We start from the raw sequence: 27,319 nt of genomic DNA, 5'->3' as shown, positions 1-27,319 counted from the left end.
TTTTACTGGATAAGCTCTACGCTATTGGTTTGAATAAACATGCTGTGCTCTGGTTCAACTCTTATTTGCATAATAGACGTCAATGTGTTGTTTACCAAGGATTCCAGTCAGATTATTTAATTGTTGATAAAGGTGTTCCTCAAGGCTCTACTTTAGGCCCTTTACTTTTTTCAATCTTTATCAATGACCTGGCACAAGTTTGTTCTAATTGTAAATTAGAGCTTTATGCTGATGACACTGTCATCTATACATCTGATCGGGATTTGCTGCAAGTTCAAAGAACTCTTCAATCTGACTTTGATAAAGTGCAACAGTGGTTGTCCATTAATAAACTTCTGTTGAACATGAAGAAGTCCTGCTGCATGGTGTTCTCCACGATACAAAATCGCCGCTGTGCTTCCTGTTTTGAATTAAAGTTTTTAGATGGGTCCCTTATGCAGATTGTGGAGGAATTTAAATATTTGGGCCTCTGGCTAGATTCCAACCTTACCTTTAAGATACATATTGATACTATTATTAGGAAAGTATATGGATGTCTTAACACTCTGTATAGATCAATTAACTGTTTTTCATCTCCAGTCAGGAAAAAAAATATTTCTCAACTGGTAATACCAATTATTGATTATGCAGATATAGTCTACACTAATACCTCTGAGTCCAATCTTAAACCCCTTAATGTTGTATTCAATTCTCTTTGCAGATTTATCTTGAACTGTCCATTTAAAACTCATCATTGCTTTATGTATGATTCACTACACTGGCTGCAACCTAAACCACGAAGGGATTACCACTGGATTTTGTTTATTTTTAAATGTGTTAATTCCAATTGTCCTGCATGCCTTAAACAGTACTTAATACCCTATTCCTCAACATACTCACTTAGACACCTCCAATATCCAACATTTTTTACGGTGCCAAGGTTATTTTCTGTAGCTGGTAGGAGAGCATTCCAATATAAAGCCCCTCATGATTGGAATAACCTTCCTCTTTTTTTGAGGTCCATTTCTACATTTGGTTTATTCAAATTGTCGCTTTTTTCTTTTCTTAAAACTACATGTTCTTGTAATTAGGGACACCAATGGTATTACATATGAATGGCTCATGTTAAAACATTTAGTAATACTTCAATATGTGTGCTATGTCGGTTGTGGGTGCAGGGCAGGTGAGCGAGGTGCTGTTTTGTGTGTTTGTATTTGTGTCTTTTTTGTGTGTGGTGTGATTGGCTGTATATGTGCGCAGGACCCCCTTGAAAATGAGATGATACATCTCAAGGGGCTATCCTGAAATATATTCAAATTCAAACTATTTTCAAAATTAGAGTCTATTATTATTTCATTTATATGGAATTATAAAGCTGCCAGAATATCCCAAAAACATCTGTGTAAACCAAAAGCAAAAGGAGGATTTAGTCTTCCCAACTGGGCCGCTAATGCCTAGTTCACACTACAGGATTTTAAGCCCGATTTGCAAATCGTTGAGCTCGCCGACAGGTCGGGTTGTTATCGCGTGCAAATCGCGGGGGATTAGCGGCCGATGAACGCTCGCCAATCTGTTAGTATGAAAGAGCCAACAACGCATCAAAGACGCTCGCAGACGCCTCGCGGACGTGTCGCAGAGCCCAGAAAAATATCTAGCATGCTAGATATCTGGAGCTGTCGCACCACTCAACCACATGTGATGCCATGAGCTACAGCCAATCAGAGCAAGGCATGGGTTGAGGTCACTGGGAAAATACCGTTTATATACTGTCTATGGGAATTATTATTATTTTTTCCAGAGCAAATCATCGCGCAAACAGTTTGCAGCACTAATTTCTGTCTGACGTCCATATTCAAACAAAGACTCGTGTGTTGTGTACTTGTGTTCTTCTTCGCTGGGTAGTGGCGCACGTGCTGTATTGCGTCATTTCCGGTTCGTTTTATCGCGTGATTTCTTCGTGATAAAACGTGGTTTGTAGACAAGATAGAATCGTTGGCTGACAGAGTTGTTGTCACCTCGTGTAGTGAGTTACCTCCTGTTGCGGATCAATCACGTTGTGTCGTGTGGTGTGAACAGCTCAACAACTTGAACACTCCTGATTTCACAGAGAGCAAGTCATGTAGTGTGAACTGCACAGTTCAGCCCGACGTTTTAAAATCCTGTAGTGTGCACTTGCCTTAATTTGCAGTTCCTCTCCTGGTGGAGACAAACTCCAGAGAATATTGGGGAGATACCAGAATGGGTCTGGCTAGAAAGAACTTCATGTAGGAGGACATCTTTAGAAGCTTTGTTGAATAGTCCAGTAAGAGTGGAATCAAGGTCTTATAATGAGAATGTAATAATAAATAATTCCCTTAAAATATGGAAAAGGATTAAATCATTTTTGAATCTTCCACATATATATTTGGACAGCCCAATTTGTAAAAACCATGCCTTCACTCCAGGCTTACATGATAAAGTGTTCTCTCAATGGAAACAAAAAGGTTTAATTGCCATAAGGGACTTGTATATTGATAATACATTTGCTTCATTTTCTCAACTTAAATTAAAATATGATCTGTTATCTACAGATTTTTTCCGGTATTTACAAATCAGGGATTTTACAAGGAAACATTTCATAGGTTTTGAAAGCATATCAATACACCAAATTCTTGAGAATGTAAGCAATCGTAGTCCAGTGGAACAAGGTGCTGTTTCTTTTTTTTATGCTATATTACTAGACAAGGTGAACACAAACACTGATCATATTAAGCAAGAATGGGAGAAGGAACTTGCTATAGAATTGTCTAGTGATTCATGGGAGGGTTTTCTTAATAAAATTCATGATTGTTCTATTAATGCTAGACATGCTGTGATCCAATTTAAAGTTGTCCACGTTGTTTTTTATACAGCTATACGTTTAGTATAGTGTTGTTTTATCATATTTTATTCTATATTATCGAGATGGACTTTATATTACTGAATAGCAATCATGGACTTGTTTACACGAGAGATCAGCTGATCGCTCTCAGGACTTCGGCCAGTGCTGGTGTTGTACCGTATCTACCTCAGGAGGTGAGACGGCCATATCGTGGATGCCGGGCGGGCTCTAAGTTAAAAGCAAGGCGCAGGGAAAAGCGGTGGAGATTCAAGCCATTTCTTCCGTCTGTGGTTATGGGGAACGTCAACTCACTGACTAACAAAACCGATGAACTGGCTGTACTGATAAAGAATGAGAGGATTTACAGGGAGTGCAGTTTACTGTGTTTCACTGAGACATGGTTAACCGCTAGCATTCCAGATGCTAACTTGGAATTATCCGGCTTCACTACAATCAGAGCAGACAGAGACAGAAGGCTAGTGGGAAGCGTAAAGGAGGGGGACTTGTGATATTTATCAACAAAAGATGGTGTAATCCTGGACATGTTAATGTGAAGATGATAACCTGCAGTAGGGACATTGAGCTGTTGGCTGTAAGTCTCCGCCCTTATTACATGCCTAGAGAGTTTTCACACACCATCGCGGTTTGTGTTTACATTCCCCCGCGAGCACAAGCGGAAGCTGCGTGTGACGTCATCCACTCGGTCGTCGCAAGACTACAGACACAGCACCCAGAAGGCTTCATGATTATTTCTGGTGATTTTAACCACGTCACACTGGACTCGTCACTGTCTGCTTTCTGCCAGTATGTTGACTGTTACACCAGAGGAAATAGAACTATTGATTTATTGTATGCTAATGTGAGGGATGCATACACTGCCCTCTCTCTACCGCCACTGGGGAGATCAAACCACAATCTTGTTCTGCTCCAGCCTCACTATAAGCCCAGAGTTGTAAGGGAACCCATCACCATACATTCCTTCAGGAAGTGGTCTCCGGGGGCGGAGGAAGCCTTGCGGGACTGTTTCCAGTGTACTGACTGGGGAATCCTGCAGGAGGCGCATGGGGAGGACATTGAGGGTATCACTAATTGCACAACTGACTACATGAACTTCTGTATGGACATTGTTGTTCCCTTTATATCTGTACGCTGTTTTGCCAACAACAAACCCTGGATCACGAGCAACATCAAGGACCTACTCAATCAGAAGAAGAGAGCTTTTATGATGGGTGACCGGGAAAAGTTAAGACGCGTACAAAGGGAGCTCAAATCCCAGATTAAAGAAGCTAAAGATGTTTACAGAAGAAAAATGGAGCAGAAGTTGCAGCAAAACAGTATGAGGGAGGTGTGGGAGGGCATGAAGACCATCACAGGTTTGAGCTCCAAGCGTGGTAACCTCGTGGAGGGGGACGTGGAGAGGGCCAACCAGTTTAATAACTTTTTTTTAATAGGTTTGACTGCCCTGTACCCACTGATGCTGCTACTGGGGCTTGTACTGATGCCATTCCCGCACTGTATCGCCCTACTCCCTGTAGTAACACTAACAGCACTGGATTTGAGACTAATATACCACTTCCATTACCCATAATCATTACAGCTGCCCAGGTGAGTGGGGAATTGAGAAGACTCCGTCCCGGTAAAGCGGCTGCCCCAGACAAAGTAAGTCCAAGACTGCTCAAAGCATGTGCTACAGAGCTTGGTGACCCTTTACAATACATCTTCAATATGAGTCTGCGGTTAGGGAAGGTTCCTGAACTGTGGAAGACGTCCTGTATTGTGCCTGTCCCAAAAAAGTCAAACCCTAAGGAGCCGAATGATTTCAGGCCAGTTGCCTTGACATCGCATGTCATGAAGACGATGGAGCGGCTGCTGTTACATCATCTCAGACCACAGGTCAGTCATGCGCTCGACCCTCTGCAGTTTGCGTACCAGGAGAGGGTGGGGGTGGACGACGCCATCCTCTATCTGCTACACCGGTCCTTTTCGTACCTGGATAGGGGTGGTAGCGCTGTAAGAATCATGTTCTTTGATTTCTCCAGCGCATTTAATACCATCCAGCCCACTCTACTGAAGGACAAACTGATGAGGATGGGTGTGGACCTAAAACTAATAACATGGATTACAATGAGATTACAATCTTAATGAGAGATCGCAGTACGTTCGACTGAGAGACTGCACTTCTGAGACTGTAGTCAGCAGCACAGGAGCACCGCAGGGGACAGTGCTCTCCCCGGTCTTGTTCACCCTGTACACCTCCGATTTTAAGTACAACTCGGAATTTTGTCACATGCAGAAGTATTCTGATGATACTGCAATCGTGGGGTGTATTAAGAATGGAGATGAGGAGGAGTATCGGACCCTGATAAAGGACTTTGTGGGGTGGTGTAGCTATAACCAACTACAGCTTAACACTTCAAAAACAAAGGAGATGGTGGTGGACTTTCGGAGACAGAGGCCCCAACTGCAACATGTGCTTATCGAAGGTGACTGTGTTGAGGTGGTCAAAACCTATAAATATCTAGGTCTGCAGCTGGATGACAGATTGGACTGGTCCAAAAACATAGATGCCCTATACAGGAAGGGACAGAGTCGACTCTATTTCCTCAGAAGACTAGCATCCTTCAATATCTGTAAAAAGCTATTGGAGATGTTTTATCAGACAGTCATCGCTAGCGTCCTTTTTTATGCTGTGGTATGCTGGGGGACAGGCATCAAAAGAAGGGATGCTTTACGGCTGGATAAGCTGGTGAAGAAGGCTGGTTCTGTGGTTGGTGTGAAATTTGACTCTTCAACATCTGTGGCAGAGGGAAGGACTCTTAGAAAGCTTCTTTCAATTTTGGACAATGCCCAACACCCACTACACAAGATCATCATCAGACAGAAGAGCACCTTCAGCAACAGGATGCTCTCTCTGTTTTGCTCCACAGATAGACTGAGGAAGTCGTTTGTCCCTCAGGCAATACGTCTTTTTATTTTATCCCTGTGACCGGGGTTTAATTTAATTGTATTTTGGGCAGTTTGTCTGTCTTGTCTTGTTTGTTTTTTAATTGTCACTACTGGAAGATTGAATTTCCCTAGCGGATGAATAAAGTTTTTATCTATCTATCTATCTATCTATCTATCTATCTATCTATCTATCTATCTATCTATCTATCTATCTATCTATCTATCTATCTATGCTGTGATCCAATTTAAAGTTGTCCACAGTCTTCATTATTCGAGGACCAAATTGCATAAGATTTACCCAAACGTATCCTCTACATGTACCAAATGTAAAATCGCACAGGGTACGTTGTCTCATGCCTTCTGGTCATGTCAGAAAATCTGGCCTTTTTGGCAGCATATATTTGAATTTCTCTCAGAAGCATATACAATTGATTTGGTACCCGAGCCAAAAGTGGGCATTTTTGGAGATACTTCAAGTATAGGAAATAAATATGTATCTCAGGCTGTTTCATTATGCATGATCTTAGCAAAAAAAGCAATTTTACAGAAGTGGAAATCTGAGTCGGGACCCATATTTGAGACTTGGCTTAGAGATTTGAGTAATGTGTTACCCCTCGAAGAGCTGAGATATAAATTAGTAAATAGACCCAAGACATTTGTAAAAATATGGAACCCAATAAAATCTTTACTTAATCTTAATTCTAGACTTCTTATGGGTCAAGGAAAGTGTGCGCTCTACGTGCTTCGACCAGTCTTAGATAATACATGTTATGTTAGCAAGGAACTATAGTGCTTCCGACAAACAGTTGAATAAAGTTGGTTACCGTCCTTTAATTTATGTTTATTTATTTATTTTGTTTTGGTTAGTGTTAAAGTTACTGGGAACAAGAATCATCTTTAGAGATTGAAGCTGGGTGTCATTTGCAATTTCTCCCATTCACATATATATATATGTATATATATATTTTATTTATTTTTCTCGCCCAGTAAACTGAGTCTTTTTCATTCCAGGTATGAATATAGAGGTATGTAAGGTTAATGAATGTATGCAAATATGTGATGCCATTCAGGTATATTTAAGTATAAATAGGTTTGAGTAGGTAATGTATACGGGGTGTGTAAAGGTGGGTTATGCTCACTGATGTATAATTATGTAAGTATATATATTTCATTTAATATATACAATATGTATCAGCATGTATATATTAGTACTTTGCATTAAGAAAGTAATTTTATTCATTCTTTGTTTATTTACTTTTCCTCATGCTTATATGTTCATATATTTACTATATTCAAGCAGTCTGTCACATTGTAGGACTTGTACTTATATATTTTATTTACATTTGAGGGCTGGAGGGAGGCTTTGTTTTTGAAACTTATTGTAGAACATATGGTTTTTAATGTTTCCCTGTTTATGAAAAGCTAAATAAATCATTAAAAAAAAAAAGATTTCAGCGAGATAAGAGTATTTGTGTTCGTGCAGATGACTCACCTTACAGAAAGCTTCCCTGTGACAAGATGGCCACTGGGTGATGCCGTTCAAGACTCCGCCGTAAGACATCTAGCCTTTATTATGTATATCTTTCCGTGTTAATACCAAGCACTGCACATGGTGAGAAAGATACCGTCACCCAAAGGAGAGTCCTCTGCCCCTAGTGCTCTGGCCCTGCCAACACACAAATGATATACATCAAATACAGAAATAATCAAAGAAAGACACTTTAATAGCTGGAAGGATTTTTAACGCTCAAAATCAAAATAACCAAAACACTATAACTAATAAATTGGAATAAACAGTTGGTCGAAAATAACCCGAATGTCAACGACAGCACAATATATAGAAATCAATAAAAGAAACAAACCAACTTCAATCAAAATTATTAATTGAACAAACAAGTCCAACAATTTGGAGCAAAGAAGCGAGTTAAAGAAATGAACTATTATTTCAGAAAATAATTGGAGAATAGAGAATTCAACTTAAGAAGCAAAATCAAATACAAAAAGCAAATAGAAATAATCAAAATAAATTAGAATGAGAGAGGAACTCAGGTTCTCACAACTGAGAAAGGGTATGGATTAGGACACATTCTTAAATACAAACTACACGCATTTCATGCAACAGAGCACGATTAGCAAACTCTCCCTACCTTCTCAAGCGTACAGATCCCGTAGACGCATCCAGTACACGTCAAACAATAACAATCATAACGAGCTTGTGCAACAGAAGACAGAAGCACACTCTTCAAAGCAATGCGGTGTCTCTAAAGGTACATTAAAAGAACGCATTTCTCATAACTGAGTACACTTCATGAGCTAAAAACAACTAGCAGCGCGTTCCCCTTACCGGCTCGGGTGCTCGCATCCGGTTTCCAGGAAGCGCGTTAATGACAGCGATTCAAACGTGACGCCTGACGAGCGGTAAATGCGTTGCTGTTTTAAAGCCCAGGAGCACCAATGATAGGCTAGAATGGCCATCAATAACAATGATGAAAACAAAACAGAAACTTCTTGAACTATAAAAGGAACCCACTCCATTGTTCTAATGGCAGTCTGTGATGCTAAGTATCGTTTCACCATGGTGGACATTGGCTTGTATGGACGTGAAAGTGATGGTGGGATTTCAAGGACAGTATTTTTGGTTCCAGAGTTCACGGCACTCTTGAACTCCCACAGCCTAAAACCTGCTAGGCACCAACATGAAACTGCCATATGTGTTCCTGTGAGATGCTGCGTTTCCACTGCATGTGAACCTGGTGCGTCCATATCCTGATAAAAACAAACAAACTGTGCCATAAACTAACTAATATAACATGTATTTGATGTGAACAATGTAAGAAAGAACATTATCTTAAATCTGTGCACTTGTTTTTTTTACAGGTGTCAACTTGGACAATGCCTGTAAAGTGTACTATTATAGACACTCACGGGCCAGGCGAGTCATCGAGAACACTTTTGGTATCCTTGCTGTACGCTGGAGGATTCTTGGACGGCCAATGGAGTTTCAACCTGAAAAAGCTGTGGATGTTGTGAAGGCTTGTGTGACTCTTCACAACATGTGAACCCTCACAGATGCTGCAACATCTCCTGCATCCAAGAACATTCCTCCAAATTTAGCAGATGGTACCACAGCACCGGGGGAACAGATGCCAGGAGAATGGAGAAGGCTTGTGTCTGGGGACAATATTTTGGTTGCAGCAGGAAGAATGTTAACTACACGAGCATCCCGGGCTGCAGCCGCAGTGAGAAATGACCTGAAGTCATTTATTCACACACAACAGGGACTTGGACCTTGGCAGGACTCAGTCGTCAGAAGGGGCTGTCTACAGTAAAGTTGCAAACTAGCAACAAAGTAATTGAACAGTGTTGTTGTTGTCTTGTGTTTGTTTTGTGCTTTACAGTATGTATTTTCTACTTTCATGTGTATGTTATTACAACATTTGCAATAAAGCATTCAAATGTAAAGCATAGTTTGTGTTTTCGTTTTGTTATGTTTCATCCAAGGACGTATTCATTTTGTGTCTGTTATATACCAAGAGTGTTATGTGCGTTTGTATTTCTCTCTCTCTCTCTCTCTCTCTCTCTCGCGTTTGTGGAGCGAGTGAGAAGATTGTGTGGTGAGTAACGCCTGAGTGTGTTTTCTAACTTTTTTGTGTTTTGTTTGTTTGTTTATGTTTTTTGTGTGTTATTTTGTGTAGGAGAGTAGTTGAACATTATGGGAGTCTGCTCCCGGCGTTATTTTGCCGGGAAGCATGGCTGCTTCAGGTGTTACGAGTAGTGATGGTCTAACTCGGCATCATGGGATTAAGATTTTGTGTAAATTCAGTGTAGAGGAATGTGCTTTAGCGGTTGGCAACATAGTTGGTTACAACGCTATTGTTTCTGCATCTAAAATGAACAACGCAGTTGTTTTGTTTTTAAACGCGATCGAGAAAGCTAATGAGGTTGTTCAATCGGGAGTCGTGATTAACGATGTGCTCACACCTGTACTTCCTCTTAGTAGCCCTTCTAGAAAGATTATTGTGTCAAATGTTCCTCCTTTCGTTTCTGATGCAAGTATTGCTAAAGAATTGTCTTCCTTTGGTAAGATAGTCTCTCCCGTTAGGAAGATTGCTCTAAGCTGTAAATCACCCTTGCTGAAACACGTAGTGTCTTTTCGGACACAGGTCTACATGATTCTGAAAAACAATGCTGACGAGCTGAACCTGTCCTTTTAATGTTAAAGTTGAGGACTTTAATTATACAGTTTATGCAACGTCTGAAAGTATAATGAAATGCTTTGGCTGTGGCAAAATTGGCCATCTGATACGTGCTTGCCCGGAAAAAATGGATGAAAAGGCTTACTGTGCAGACAAACTCTCAGAGTAATCCTCCTGAGGCTGTGTCTGTCACAGAGGATGTTGTGGCCCCGGCTGCTGCTGTCGAGTCAGGCTCTGGGGGGTCGGTTGGGAAGAAATCCACTATGGCTGAGGTTACTGCAGGTCTGTTCTCTGTACCTGATCTCATGGTTTATGAGACGGGTAATTCAAGCAGTGACATCAATACAGATAAAATGACAACCACTGATAAACAGGCCAGTGAGGGTGTTGTTGGCATGGAGATGGAAACAGATGCAATCTTCAAAGTTCCTATTAAAAGAAAAAAAGTCCTCCAGAGCAAGGTCAAAAAACAAGTAAAAAAAGACAAAAATGAGGCTGAAAGTGTAGTCTCAGATAATGACAGTGATTCTACAGATTCCAATGTTTCTGATTGTTCTTATCTGTCATCGCAAAATGAAAATCAGACTACAGTTTATAAAGTTGAGGACATTAGCAAATTTTGGAAAGAAACTAAAGGTCTACCAGAAGTTCAGGTTGAAGATTACTTCCCTGATCGCTCAACTTTCATTAAAGATGCAAAAATTCGAATGAAAGAAAGAGCTTTTGCAGATAAAGAAGTTTACCGTCTTAGGAAAATTGTGAGTAAACTTAGAAAGCAAAATCTTAACGATGAAAAACAAGAAACATCATTTTCGATGAGAGATTTTAAAATTGGAACTCTTAATTTAAATGGTGCCAGAGACAGTCAGAAGAGAATGTGTTTGTTTGAATTCATTAAACAAAAACATTTTGATGTTACGACTTAAAAAATGAGGTAGACTGGAAAAAAGAATGGGATGGCCACATTTTTTTTTAGTCATATGTCTTCTAATAGTGGAGGAGTAGCCATTCTGTTTTCAAAGAAATCCCTACCAATTTCTTGTGAAATAGAAGAAATAGTTAAAGGCCGTTTTTTAAAAGTTACAGCTAAGTTTGAAAACACTATAATGACTTTTTTAAATATTTATGCCCCCACAAAAGGGGCTGAAAGACTAGTTTTTTTTATACAATTAGTGTTGTTATTAAAGACCAAAGCTCAGAAGAATTATTTTTCCTTGTGGAGATTTTAACTGTACCGAAAATGATAAATTAGACAGAAATCACTTGAAGCCACATATTGCCTCACAAATAGCGCTCACACAATTGATAAGAGCATTTGATTTATGTGATGTTTTGAGGAATGTGCATCACAACCATAGACAATATACTTGGGCACATAGTAGATATAATCTTATTTTTATGGCAAGACTAGATCGGCTCTATGTGTCTAATCATCAAGCAAATCTGGCTAGAGAATGTAAAATAATTAAGTAAATAAATATTAATTCTGTGCTTTTGAAGAGTGCTTATTGGCATTTTAATACATCCCTTTTAAATGATAAAAAGTTTATTTACATTTTTAATTTGTTTTGGGAACATTTTAAGGAACAAAAACAGTGTTATACTTCATTACAACAATGGTGGGATTTTTTTAAGTACACTCTTAATGCCACTAAAGATATGGCCCAGTCAATGAAGATTTTAGAAAATGAAATTATAGAACTTTTAAATACAACAGCTTCTACAGGCGATGGTAATGTTTTTGAAAGTAGTAAATCCAAAAAAGAATTGCTTGCAGATTTATTGGGTATGAAAGCTCTAGGGGCATTAGTTCGTTCGCGTTTTCAAAATATCTCACAAATGGATGCACCATCTAAATTTTTGTTCAATTTAGAAAGAAAAAACGGCCAAAATCGTATCATTCATTCATTACGCTCTGACACAGGGAAAGAGCTTCCTGAGCCTAGTGAAATATGCAAACATGCCGTTGGATTCTACTCAAACTTATACAAATGCGAATTGTCTCAAAGAGAAAATGAAGACTTTTCTTCATGATCTTCCAAAGATTAATTAAGAGTCTAACACTATGCTTGAACAAACTTTGTCACAAAATGAATTATACACAGCTATGATGAGTATTGTAAAATAGCCCATGTTCAGTTTGTGTTCATTTATTATAAGAGCGGTGCTGCTATTACGTTAGTCATTGATTTGAATGTGAGGAGGCGTGGCTTAAGCTGAGATCTCACGCACGTGTGCGAGAGTTGATCATTGTTTCCGTTCGGATCCTGAGGGAAAGCTGAGAGCTGAAATCTTACCTGTAAAGCAGTAAAATAAGATCGATTAAAATCTGTTCCTGCAGCGCCTTCACCTTGTGAACTGCAGGATAGAATATTTGTGCTCTCGATTGGCAGCGGATGGTATTAAGCTTCGTGTTGAAGTTTCCATAGTGACGATTCTTGAACGTGCGTCATTGAAGATTGTGAGTTACATTTTATTATATTATTATTCTGTCACTTATTCACTGTTTAGCTTGATGTACGGCTGCTACATTATATTTTATGTTATATGAGAGTACGGATACCTGTTTGTGTGAAATATGTAAATAGTTACAAACGTGATCAGTCATTATAGAGTTATAATGTCTCAGCATTTCTGCCATGTTAATTGCACATCTAGACAGTTTTCTGTTACTGATTACGTTATTTGTTTATTGTAGAACCACATTTGAGAGTCATACGTCAACGACTCAGTAATACACATTCTAGATTTGCATTTATTCTCGCGGAGGATTCATCATGCAGAGGGCCTGAGATTGCAGCTCAACGACCAACTTCACATCGCTATTTAGGACATCTAAACATCTTAACCCCCTGGGGTCGGCAAACGCGCGGGCGCGTTTTGCTCGTTTTTTTTTACATAGCAGCAAAATAGACCTAAAATACTCAGTCAGTTTTGGTCATACAGCCTTAAGAAATATGAGAAAATAAGCTGTTAAATGTCTACTTTTTTATGTGTCCACTTACAATCGAAATAAAACATTGTGCTTTTGTAAAATAAAGAAAGTAAACAGGGAGTGCTTTATGCCTCTCCGTCTCCGTGAACTTTTTTTCTGAAGCACGTTTCTAAATTTAAACAAATCTCAGCGAATACTATTCACTCAGACATGAGCTATATATCTCTATAATCATTTAAGTGTGTAGTTTTAAATTATCTAATTCAAAACTAAAACAAATATTCTCTGTTTATGTAATCTATATAAAAAGAGCGAGAGATCAGCTGTGCTCATTATCCTTCTGCCACCTCATTACTCCGCTAATGTGACACGCCCATCGAGAGCGCGCACTATTCAAATGCAGATCTGAAGCAACAACACATGCAAACCAGTCAACGCCCACAACAGCTGGACAACACGCTCGCTGTGAGGAATAATAATATCGTGATAATTCTGGAAATTTTACCTCAAACGTGCTGGAGTAGCCGAACAACGGATCCAGCTGCAGATCATCAGTAAGTGCTTTGTTCTAATCGCGATATGAAATGGTGTCTGTAAACCGCAAAAGACTGTTTAAATTTGAATCGCGTTTCTGTGTTTGAATGAATGCACGGCACATATGCATGTTGTTTACTACAGCTCGCGCGAGTTTCGCTTTTAGCAAACTATCTTGCCTACTGAGATGAGTAAAAATCGACTGAATACGTTGAAATAAAATGTATTTGTATAAGCAACATATTAAACTGCAAATTAACATTTATGCCCTAATATATATTATAAAAGACCATATGTTACAGACGAAATATGAAAGACAAAATTTCGTTTTGGATAGATTATTTATAAAGCTTTTACTGCCACATCAAAACCTAATTTACAAGGTGCAAACAAAATCTTAAAAGGTCAATATAAGCCTTCTCTATAAATTATTTTTGTGTTTTATTAGTGACAAATTTGGGGAGAGGATAGCCTACATAATCCAAAACTTTCTGAAAATACGAATGAGAATTAACTGCACAATTACTAGAAATGTTTACCTTGGATATTATACAATTTGCAAGCATACAGTTTGTGGAAAAATACACTTTTTTTCAAGATGTTTCCAACTCTGAACCAATTCTGTAGTAATATATATATATATATATATATATATATATATATATATATATATATATATATATATATATATATATATATATATATATACCGGTATATATATGTATGTATGTATATATGTATGTATATATGTGTGTGTGTTGTCTTTGCATTTTTTCTTGTAGCCACAGTGACACCTAAGGCTCATTAGTATGCACTGCAGCATTAGCAGGCCTTCTTTGTCTCCAGGTGTGAATGAGGACATTATTCATGACCTTGTTGGATCATTCACGCCCACCTGCATATTGCCTTTCCAAACAAAAAGTGTCTTACAAAATTTAAATCAATCTATTGTTTAATGTGAACGATTAGCCCGGATGATTTTCAGATCATTTTGAAGTAAATACTCTAGCCGACAAGATCCATTAGTCAAAAGTATTGTGGGAATATGTGAAGTTGGTCGTTTGTGGTCTTATATCAGACAATTTAAGTTTGAGTTTTTTGAATAACCACGCATAAATAATATTCTCTCAAAAATGCAAACATGTACATATATGTTGCTCACATATTATGATAGCCATGTTCGTGCTAAATAGAGTGTAATTACACCTTTGCCATTAATATGTTTATAAGCAACTGAAAAAAATACAAATATCAGGGCATTTCAAAACATCCCAAGGGCCCCAAAAACACCTTAGACTCCAGAGGGTTAAAGAACTGTAGAGACTAACACGGACTGTTGCAATCATTGTTTTCACTGCCTATTCACAAGACCAGCTAACATATGTATCCTTGAAATTCAAATCGGTTTAAATTAGGGATGGGGCCGATCCGATCAAGTATCGGTATCGGGGCCGATACAAGCGTAATTCACGTATCGGATTTTCCCGATCCAACCTGCGGAGATATCCGATATCCATGAGCCATGTGCGCTTTAACGTTGTCTGCTGAAATAACTCCAAAAGTGATTCCCGCCGGCGAGTCTGCTAGCTGGCTGCAAACTGTGGAATGGATTTCCTGAACGGAGGCGCGGCGTTGAGACACAGAGTTATGAGACACGTCCCCGCTCAGGAAATCCATTCCGCAGTTTGCAGCCAGCTAGAGCAGGATAGCATTGAGCAGCATTGTGGCTAGAAATACTTCACACTGGAAACACCGCAGAGTGCAATGTTTGCAAAGCTGTAATGCATAGAGGCGGAAGTTCCCTCGCATCGTACAACACAACGAACGCCATAAAACATTTTAAAAAGCACCACGTAAAAGAGTACAATGATTTTTTAGCCAGGGGGCAGAAAGACAACGGGAGCCGTCAGGAATCACTTCTGGAGTCATTCATGATAGCGGCTCACTGATGCCCGCAAATTAGTTAAAATCTCCGGAATCTAGAGCGAGCGCGCCCGCGAGACAGAGACTTTGCTCCAAACCGCGTAACGCGTGCACGACAGAGAGAGCAAGAGACCGCGCGCGTGCCTCATTTCAGATGGGGTTGTTTTTGACCCCTTGGAGCAGCCTCAGTTTGGCCTTGTGAAAATAAAATGTCCAAACATTCCAAATTATGTAGACGCACCTTATCTCAAGGTCATCAATGGCTCATTGCAGCTCAAACCAACTCATGCATATTATTGGCAGGTTCAGGGCCAACTACTTGTCACCGGTATGAGTTGGTGCGATTATGTCATCTCCGCTCATGATGATGTTTTCATACAAAGAATACAGAGGGATGAGAGTGTGATGGAAAAAATGAAGCGTGGGATAGATAAGTTCTACTTTCACGTGTACATGGACAAATACCTGGCAGTGGCGTAAATTGGTTGCTTGTCATTCCTGAGTTTTGGGCACATTTTTACAGAAGACTCCTTTAAATCTGTTATTATCTTGCATAATTACCTTGATCATTTCTCATATTATAAAATGTTCATTTGTGCCTTTGTATGCATTGTTATTGAAGGGCAGTGACACTTTCATGTTAACCATTTATGAAATTGAAGTTTGTCAAATACCAGGGGTCCGGACTGATCATTAGTGAGGAGACATGCAACAGTAAAAAGTTGGTTTATATTCCCACAAATGGAGAGAGGGATGACTGTGTCAAAAAGTTTGTTCTCTTTGACCCTCCTAATGAGCCTCTCGACGTGGACTCTCAGACGTGCAATGGCCTGGGTTTTAAGGACGTCCATCTCTGACATTTGATCCAGTTTGGACATAAAAGCTGGGCGATGCACTTTCCCGGAAACTAGCTCATCTATCAGAAATCCCTTGTCTACCATAACTTCCATGTCGAGTGTTAGGAGGGAGGTGATGCCGGAGTGACGAAAAATCTCCTTGTCACTGATGGAGCCTTCAAAAAGTGCCGACACAAATGTCAATGCTCCATGGGGGGGCATGCCAATAAGTGCTTTGAATGTACAGTGCGACTTGTATGTGGAAAATACCTCACTTTGGAGCAGAAGGGAGGAAGGGGTTTGGTGTCACGAACACACACAAGATGAGAAGATCCAATAGCAGTAGTTTATTTGAGGGGTAATCCGTACTCACAATCTCACAAGAACTGCAACAGACACCACCGGCTCAGGAACTGCAACAGACACCACCGGCTCAGGAACTGCAACAGACACCACCGGCTCAGGAACTGCAACAGACACCACCGGCTCAGGAACTGCAACAGACACCACCGGCTCAGGAACTGCAACAGACACCACCGGCTCAGGAACAGGAACAGACACGGGCACCGGCTCAGGAAAAGGCTCGGCGGGCGTGACGTGAAGCTCAGGCTCGGCGGGGGTGACCTGAAGCTCAGGCTCGGCGGGGGTGACCTGAAGCTCAGGCTCGGCGGGGGTGACCTGAAGCTCAGGCTCGGCGGGCGTGACGTGAAGCTCAGGCTCGGCGGGCGTGACGTGAAGCTCAGGCTCGGCGGGCGTGACGTGATGCTGGAGCGGGGCCGGCAGGGCGAGCAGCTCGGGCGGGGCCGGCAGGGCGAGCAGCTCGGGCGGGGCCGGCAGGGCGAGCAGCTCGGGCGGGGCCGGCAGAGCAGCATGCCTAACCGGCGCGTCAGGGATGGCAGTCACCTCTGGGATGGTCTCTGGGTTAGGAACCACCAGACGGTCCGTTGAAGAGGCCTTTCTCCTTCTCCTCTTCCGTCTCCGGACCACCGGAATCGGAACCACCAGACCCGACTCAGGAACAGACACTGGCTCCGGCTCTGGAACAGCAGACGCTGGCTCCGGCTCCGGAACAGCAGACACTGGCTCCGGCTCCGGAACAGCAGACACTGGCTCCGGCTCCGGAACAGCAGACACTGGCTCCGGCTCCGGAACAGCAGACACTGGCTCCGGCTCCGGAACAGCAGACACTGGCTCCGGCTCCGGAACAGCAGACACTGGCTCCGGCTCTGGAACAGCAGACACTGGCTCCGGCTCTGGAACAGCAGACACTGGCATGTCCAGGATCCGAGCCAGACGCTCCAAATAGATGCACCAATAGGCATCTCTAGATTTGTCTCAAACTGGGCAGACTGGACGTGACCAGTCTCTGACTGGGCAGACGTGACGTGAACAGTCTCTGACTGGGCAGTCGTGACGTGAACAGTCTCTGACTGGGCAGTCGTGACGTGAACAGTCTCTGACTGGGCAGACGTGACGTGAACAGTCTCTGACTGGGCAGACGGGACGTGAACGAACTCTGGCTGGGCAGACGGGACGTGAACAGTCTCTGGATGGGCGGACGTATGTTCCCCCCTTCTCCGCCCGCGATGGCGAGATGGTGGCTCTGATCCGTCCCTCACCAGTCCAGGGACGAAGGGGGGCCAAGGTGGAGGGTGGTGTTGGCCTTGTTCTCGACCACCTCCTCCTCTGTGACCTCCCCGGGTCCCACGAAAAATAACTAGGCGGGTCCCCTCAAAACAATCCCTCCTCTCCCGCTCGATGGCTGGGGAAGAGAAGTTGGAACACATAGGGGCGACAGTGGCTCAGTGGTTCATGTAGGTTGTCTACAAACCGGAAGGTTGGTGGTTCAATCCCCGGTTCCACCTGACCAAGTGTCGAGGTGTCCTTGAGCAAGACACCTAACCCCAGCTGTTCCCGACTAGCTGGATCGCCTTGCATGGCTAACACCGCCGTCGGTGTATGAATGAGTGAGTGAATGGGTGAATGTGAGGCAATATTGTAAAGCGCTTTGGTGGCCATTGGGTCTGTGAAAGCGCTATATAAATGCAGTCCATTTACCATTTACCATACCGCTGGATCTAGGTGTGACGGAGTCCTTCTGTCACGAACACACACAAGATAAAAAAATAGCAGTAGTTTATTTGAGGGGTAATCCGTACTCACAATCCAGTCCAGGCAAGAGTCAAAAACCATAAAGGCAATCCGAAGACACAACACATGAACAAGATACAGGCCGCAACAGGAACGGAAGTGTGGGGACATTAAACAAGGACTCCGTGACATGAACTGAGACAGACAGGGTACTTATACACAGACACTAACAAGGAACAGCTGTGAACAATGAAGACAGGGAACAGCTGTGTGAAATGAACATTGATGGGTAACAGACAAAGAATTATGGGAAATGTAGTTATAATGTGGATGACACCGTGGGGAAGAGGACATCTAGTGGACACCAGGAATACACAAACCAGACACTGTGACATTTGGCACCTCATTTCTGTGCAGTCAAGGATGACCTGGGTGTTTTCATAAGTCCCATGGAAATCTGTGGGGCAGTTTGCTCTCACTGATCCGCTTGTCATCCATATCGATAGAGATCCAAGTAAAGTATATAGAAAGTTGGACCACGTCACAACTGTTCGACTCACTGTAGCTCTGTGGATGTTGAATTTGTGAGCAAGTTCCCTTTGTGTACAGCCGGTTGATAGATAGTTAAGGAAGAGGAAGAGCTCGTCAATTGGCAGCAATTTCTGTGGAAAATAGTTAACGTATTATTAATAGATAGAAACACTATACAACAAAGATAAAATACACAAACTAAAGTGATTAAAATATGCAGTGCATGTGGGGGTGTATGTAATCTAAAAATTGGAAACTTTAGTCGCTCGCACAGACAACTAGGCTGGTTGTCAGGCGCAATAACAGTGCACGCGCGCTTCCCCGCGCTCAGAAAAGGTGCAGAAGATCATCAAAAATCGTGATATCGCATAAGCACTAGTACAAAACAACTGTTATCATTTCTGAAAACAAACACAATGGAGTTACAAAACTGTATCGCACACCGCAGCCCTGCTCGAGGATTATTCATATTTTGGATTTGTAGGCTATTGCGAGATGGTCTAATCAACATTTCCAGTTAACGTTAACTTACAACTCGAGACAGTTCTGCATTGAATAAAGTAAAGGTACACCATGTCTTTTGTGTAATTCTGGCCCGCCGCGGTCACTGCTGTGGGTAGCGCTAGCGCTAGATAGAGCACTATGCTAGCGTTGGTTCCGCCGGTGTTCTCCGGCGGTCGGAAGAAATAGCGGTGCTGCTGTGTTAATAGATTTCACGACACTAGCAATGGGTACAGACATGTATTTTGAGCTAGCTGTCACACAAATAGACGTAACGTTACTGGACCAATGAGGTTTTGCTAACTTTATAACCAAGAAGAGATCAAGTAGCTACTTTTGGCAGATTTTGACACATTGGTAAAACAAAAATCTATTTCAGTGACTGCAGCACTCCGTCGGTTAACGTTACTACATTAACCATCATGTTAACGATCAACCTAACAGTATTTGATTTGGTACAATTCATTCATATCGAACATTAAGCAAGCTTACCTGTACGTGTGTGCCAAGGTCCAGAAATGAGCTGTGTCCGGTGCAGACGTGCAGTACGTTGAGTGTTGATCTCCCGGTCAACCAAAAATCGATGGATTTTCAATCATATTTCCCGGTCAACTATATATCGATGCATTTTCAACCATATTTCCCGGTCAACTATATATCGATGCATTTTCAACCATATTTCCCGCACAACTATATGCCGATGAATCTTCAACAACAGCGTCGTTTCCCGGTCAACTATAAATCAATGACTTTTCAACACATTCAGCGATTGCCCAGTAAACCAAATATCAATGCTTAATCAATTTTAAAGATAACTATATATCAATGTTGTTCCAATATTGTTGCCATCAACATTAATAACATCAGGTTTTCATCGATATGGTAATGGTGATTCAACATTTATTTTGCATTGCAATTTCAACATCAACCATAATGATGATTCAGATGGAAAAACAATGTTTATTCCATGTTGGCTTGCTGTCTGGGTCATTACCTCAACAACAATGCACCTAACTTCATCAGTCCTCTGCTGTCGTCGAGTTTGGAAGACACGCTGTGAGATTATTGGATTTACATACGTGATACAGTATCAGAACGTGATTTGAAGAAAAGAAAGATTTTAAGGTAAGAAATAATTCTGAATTATATTAGTATTGTTGCATACACTTCACATTGCAGTCGAACTGTTGCTTGATGCTTCAGTGAATGTTCTCAGTCGCGCTGTGTTTGAAATAGAGGATGGATACCCGACCCGAGCCCACATCAGCGCGGAATTGAACATTTTACATTTTAAACAGCTTATTATGTGCCTGATGCTTTCACTTGATGCAAACGTTCGTTTTTGTGATTAAAATACATGTAAAATATTACCATAACATCTGTCTTCCTGTGTGCGGAAATTTGTTTATGTAGCCGTGACAACGAAACATGTGCATGCGCGCCCGTGTTCTTGTTGCTCTGCGCGCTGATGCGCTCATCTGTTGACATTTCCGAATGCTTTCCACACAAACAAACGTACATGTGTAATTAGTATGAGAAAAAATATATTTATGCCTATCGGACACGGGCCGGGTTCGGACATAAAAATTCATCCCAATCCGCAAAACGCACCAAACATAAGCTTCATGTTTTTACTCCAATCTCATTTCATAACGTCATATCGATGTAACGTCATATTGATGTAAACATTTGAAGTAACATGATAATAAATATATTTTTCACTAGTGTTACTGAAGTGTTCCTTGTTAACGATGCCTGCTATAGCCTAACGTAGACTCACCGTATTCCGGACACTTTGCACAGTAAAAAGTCCCGTACGATATCAATCCGCGGAAAAATAAACCTGATTGGCTCGTCTGTCTCTGGGGACATGCCCTCCACACATTATAAAGTTTGATTGACACATTTTTGGACTAATCATTTTGGAGAAATCTTGAAAAAACTGCCGGAAGACGCAGTGTCCGGATTACAGTGAGGACTCACGGTGTTCCGGACGGCTGACATTTTCTACTCACGGTGTTTCGGACAGGTAAGAAGGAGTCATTTCTAATATAAAACGCATGCATTTGAACAACTATAAGTTGGTAAAATAATTATATTAATCTTCATATGTTGTATATTTATTATTTATAAGAGCCTATACACTCTTTTAATCGACGATTGCTCGTGTGAAGCACATGGCGTCGATAACATTTTATTCTAACGTTAATCTATTTAAGAATTTTAAATCGTCTTAGTATATTAGTATATTGTTACTTAAAGTTTGTCTCGATTACACTTTTTAATCTACTGTAGATCTTAGTATATTGTTATAGCTAGAAATACTGCTCATGTAAAGCCATGTGGAGGATTAATTTACCGTAACGTTAAATAAACACAATTCTGCCAATTTGGTGAATTATTGAACACATTTAATTATTTAAAAAAAGAACAGATTTCCCAACATAAAATTGATAATTAACATAAAAAGACAAATAACACAAATAAGAATTAACACAAATAGCAGTAAATTAACAAATCTTAATTTTAAAAATAACAATTTATAATGGTTTAACTTAACTTATATACAGAAATTATAGTGTGTGAATATAATAATAATAATGATGATAATAATTATATATATTTATAAGGTGACACCACACTTGTGACACAGCCACTCTCCATCAGGGACAGTGTCCGCTTCCACACATGCCATGTGGAACCACAGCTGGCAGAGGTCGCACTGGATCCACTCATCCACCTCTGCGTTGGACCCTGGTGGTAAGTTTTGTTTGCAGATGGAGCAGTAGCTGCCATCGTCCATTGCAGGGGTCCCTCGTCCCCTCGCTGCCTTAGCCCTTTTGGCTTCCCTGTTTTTCTCCTGTTCCTCCTTCCTTTTCTTCTTCTGCTCTTCTTTTTCCTTCTCCTTGGCCTCCAGGTTGTCAAGGTGTGCCACATAATCCTCACTGGTGATGACCCTGGCTTGGAGTGGCACCCGACGCCGTACCCCTTCCGCTCTCTGGCCAAAGGTGGGTGTGATCAGGATGTCCGCTAAATATTGTGGAATAAGGCCAGTTTCCACCAAGTAATTTTTTGTACTTCTGTTGCAAGTAGGACAGGTAGAGCAGGTGGGCACAACAGAGGAGGAAGAAGCCATTGCTGTGGTGGAGCTGGGCACACCTTGACAACATGATGAGGGAGCAGGAGCTGCCGTGGAGGAGGTGGGAGCATCAGCTGCAGTGGAGGAGGTGGGCACAGCGGCTGCAGTGGAGGAGGTGGGCACAGCAGCTGCAGTGGGCACGAGCTTTACAATCTAGATAGAGTGCTCAAGTTAAAAACTGGTATTCTTCGCATTGTTAGATTTAATTGCATATCACAATTAACATGAATATTTTTAGGGAATACAATGAAGAACCTAACCTGTGTCATGTCCACTGCTTCTCTTGACAGAGGATAGATGCCTGCCTTCCGGAACCCTGCCTTGGTGTTGGCTGCAGTGACGGCCTTTTCATAGGCGTGTCTCAGCACAGAGGAGAAGTGCTTTTTGCCCACCACCATGTCTCCTTTCACCAGGCCCATGCGACTGGCCAGGGTGCTAAATACTGCCTTCAGGGGGTTGAAAACGCTGATATCCAGCGGCTGCAGCATGTGAGTTGTGTGGGGGGGTAAGAGGAGAATCTCGATACTGTTTTCCCTGCAGACGTCTATTAACTGACGACCACAGTGTGTCTCATGCTGGTCCATTATCAGAACAAGAGGGCGTGCAGGAGGGGCATATTTTATGAAATGGTCCAACCATTTCAAAAATAGCTCTGCGGTCATGTAGCCCTTGTCCGCATAACCGTAAAGGCTATTTTCTGGCCCACCCAAGGCATATGCCACACTGGGAAGGCAGCGGGGATAAATTATAAAGGGAGGGACACTTTCACCAGCTGCACTAGCAGCTACGTGCACAGTGATGTGCTCTCTTGTGGTCGTCTGCTGCCGGTAGATGTGGCGCTTCCCCTTCTGGCAGATCACCTTTTCCTTGGACTTTGGCTTATCTCCGAATCCCGTTTCGTCACAGTTCCACAGCTGATGAGGTTTGTCATGCAGACTGTGGAGATCAATAATATTTTCAAGTAATTTAAAAAATGTGTCTATTCTCTCAGGTGTTGCAGCAAGGACCCTGGCCCTATCAAGGGAGTCCGGTGTCCGGCTGGTGAGCTCTGGGTGGCGAGCTTTGAAGCGGACCCACCAGTTGTCGCTCAACCCTGTCTCCAGGTTGACCAGAGTCTTCCGGCTGCTTTCTTTAATAATTTCCAGGGCTAGACACTTGACAATGGTTCTTGTTAGGGGAAAACCACGATCTGCCATCCAAACAATATAATTGACCAAAGATTCTTCTTCCTCCAGGGTAAGGGCCCTATTTGGATGAGGACCACATTCAGATTTCCCCAGCTTGTGGTCTGACAGGGTAGACTTTGGTATCCCAAATCTCTTTGAGACATTCCTCACACTCTCTCCTGACTTTACAGCACTTAATGCTGCGTCTAGCATTTCCCTGCTGTACCTCTTTTTCCCTGACATTCTTCCCTAACATAACGTTACCAAAAGAAGACATGCATTTGTAAGCTTTTCTGTAACTCAGTTAAATTTGTAATGTTAATACTGTTGTGAGTTCTTATACGGTAACACTTTACAATAAGGTTCATTTATTAAACATTAGTTAATGTATTAAGTAACATGAACTAACAATGAGCAATACATTTGTTACAGTATTTATTAATCTTTGTTAATGTTAGTTAATATAAATAAAGCTGTTCATGTTAGTTCACAGTGCACAAGTTAGCTCATGTTAACAAGATTTTAATAAAGTATTAGTAACGTTAAATGTTGAAATTAACAAAGATTACTTTCAAAGAAGTGTTGTATAAGTGCAGTTCATTATTAGTTAATGTTAACCAATGAACCTTATTGTAAAGTGTTACCTCTTATACTTATGGCTTTAAGTGTTTTTAAAGCATTGTTTTTCTTTTTAACAGGCGGGGAGAGAGGCCAGGACACACCAGGGAAAGGAGGGAAACCTAATCAACGTTCAATGTATATAGTTTCATGTTAAATATTTATGTTATTAAAAGTTCCTTTATATAAAATGAAGTCTGATTCATTTTTATTGGGTCCTCAAATAACGTTAATGTTATAGAAATTATGATTAACGTTACTTTTATGGCTTATAAGTAAGTTATCTTAAACATAATATGGCTTGAAATGTTGTTAAATTGCATGTTATTTAATGTGTGCTGTCCTAATGTTAACCAGATAATATGAAATTACACAGATGTGTTGAAATGACCTTTAAAACAGCATTTGACATGAACGTTATTTTAACTTGAGGTGTTTTAATGAGGGTGCAATGAGGCGCCTCTGCTGCTCAAATTCATGTCGGACAAAGTGCCTCGTTGAACGTGTATATTCCTTAAAATACAAATATTTAGCAAATTGTAACTCATAATTATTTTATAAGACCATAAGAATATATATTTTTTGTCATTTTCTGGTGGTTGATCATGTTTTAAGAGCTGAGGTATTCTCCCCTCTTCCTTTTGTCCGGCCGGAAAACCCTCCCCCCGCCATTTTCTGAACAGTCATTGGTGTACGTCAGACACTCACGTTGATTTCTTAGAAACGACTGGCTCTGGAAACACAGGGTTGGTTGGAGTCGAAAGAGGAGGAGGCAAAGATGACACGGATATATATAGATGCAGTAACCTGGAAGTGTTTATTTATAGAATTTGCAGGAAAAGGTCAAGTGTCCGGAATACCGTGATGTCCGGAATACAGTGAGTCTACGTTACTATTGGTATTATTTTATGCAGCCCTGCACGTATGCCTACAAGGCACAACAAACCTGGTGTTCATTTTATATATGTGTGTATTTTATACATTTTAAATTTTAACCAGAACAAATCTAAAATGTATTCCCAAAATCGTGCAGCCCTAGTTTCTCTTGATATCAGCATGTTCACAGCTTCTTCTTTTTTTTTTTTTTTAGGTATAGTCCTGCTGACTTCAACATGTGTCACGGTAGACGCATTCTCTGTTCCTTCTAGTCTTGTGTTTATGTTGTGGTGCGAGCGCATGTGGGTTGTGGGCGTGAATGTATGACATCACTTGATCTGCTCCAGCTGATCATCATTTCCTCATCACCAGCTGCAAGCAATCCACCACATTATATATACTCACCGCTGTTGTATCATCTTTGTCAGATCGTTGTTGATGTCGTTCGTGTTTGGTGTTCGAGTCGTCCTGCCCTGTTCCTGTCTTCGTGTTCACCTTGGAGTTCGTTGTCTTCACCGTCACCTGCACTTCACGTCATCACGGACCACTGACCATCGAAGTCCCTGTGTCACCATCTACAGCTGCTTGCACTGTCCCCGTCTGTCTTTGTTTACTAACTGTTCATTAAAGACCCTTGAGTACTCGCTATTGCTTCCGCTTCTGTTCTATCATGACAACATGAGCATAAGGAGGTAAAGTGAAAAATCAAACACCTGGGAAATGACAGGTATGCACTATGTTTCAGGAATGGCACAAATGTGTGTGACTGGTTAAGTCTCGTCTTTAGTTCAGTGTGTTAAATATTGTACTTTTTTTTGCCATTTGTTGTGTATCTTTGGATTGTTGTGTTGTAAATAAATCCAAACAATCAAAAAGCCATTCTTCTTAGGCCACATTTACACATAGCCGGGTATTTAGAGAAACAAATATTTCCCCCCCTCCGTTTTCAATAATAACATCGTGCACACAACCCGCATAAATACGCCGTCGAGCGCCATCATAACTATGCCAAACCTATGGGCGGCAGTGTAGGGAGAAGGATAAAGGCATGCAAGCCAATCAGAATCCTCAGAATCGACAAGAGAGAACCTAAAACCCCGTTTCTCCCAGTTGACACGACAACATATAACCGGCGTTTTCAGAAATCTCCACTTTGGCCGGAGTTTTTAGAAATAATCGTTTTCTGGGATAAAAACGGCGTTTTCGTGTAAATGACAGGCCAAAACCCATTTTCCCATCGTGTAAACGGGGCCTTAAAATATCCTCATTCTTTGTTCAAAGTTCCTCATAGTGCCTAGGAGCTCCTTATAGGGCCATTATGGGAGGGTCTTTGTCTTTCTCAGCTGTGAAACACTCAATATTCATGGGTGGTTTACGCCTACTCGCATAAAGCTTTCTTACACAAGACATGTCATACAAATTTTAAATCAATATTATCTGACTGAGTAGTCAAGGTGATTTTCACATAGTTTTGGAGCAAATTTTCTAGGCTACGTGATACAATTTTCAAAAGTATTGTGAAGAAATAATCAGTTTGGGTTTCATGACATTATTTCAGTGACTTTTTTTGTTGTTGTCATTTTCACAAACCACGCATAAATGTTATTATCTCAAAACTACAAACTTTTACATACATGCTGCTGACATATTATTGTAGCAGAGTTTGTGCTGAATGCAGTGTAATAAGACTTTAGCCATGAAAATGTCACAAGTAACAGAAATAAGCACAAATGTCAGAGCATGTCAGAACACCTCCAGGACCCAGAAAACACCTCAGACCACAGAGGGTTACGTGGGAGGCTATGTAATGATTCCTGTCTTGTGTGGACGTTTGTTATTTCCTGTTCTGTGCCATGTTTTGTAGTCCTTTGTTGTTTTTCTTGTTTATTAGTCTCCCCAGGTGTTTCTTATTAGCCACGCCCCCTTGTTATCTTGTTAAGCTTGTTTGCCTGTGTAATTAAGCCCTGTGTCCGTTCAGTCTTTGTGAGTTCTTGATTTTGATGTTGTAGTATGTTGGTTGTAGGGATGCAAACGATTAATCGACGATCGATTAATTGTCGATAATACATTAATTGATCAAACTTATCGATCATCGATTAAGCAGGTTCATGCGCGTGCGTGCTGCTCAACCGCAAAACACAAGCGAGCGCGTCGGAGTTATGTTTGGGACTATTTTACACCTTCATCA

At 41.2% G+C, this 27,319-nt stretch overlaps 1 protein-coding gene across 3 annotated transcripts in view; it reads left to right on the top strand.

Moving 5' to 3' along the window:
- Positions 1-27,319, top strand: part of LOC306988061 (uncharacterized protein) — a 317,180-nt gene that overhangs the window by 155,937 nt on the left and 133,924 nt on the right. The window lies entirely within an intron of this gene.

The sequence above is a fragment of the Phoxinus phoxinus genome (genome assembly GCF_949152265.1).
Source record: "Phoxinus phoxinus genome assembly, chromosome: 20".
Classification (NCBI taxonomy): Eukaryota; Metazoa; Chordata; class Actinopteri; order Cypriniformes; family Leuciscidae; genus Phoxinus; species Phoxinus phoxinus.
The sequence above is the reverse complement of the archived record's forward strand: the minus strand, read 5'-3'. Positions and strand labels throughout refer to the sequence as shown.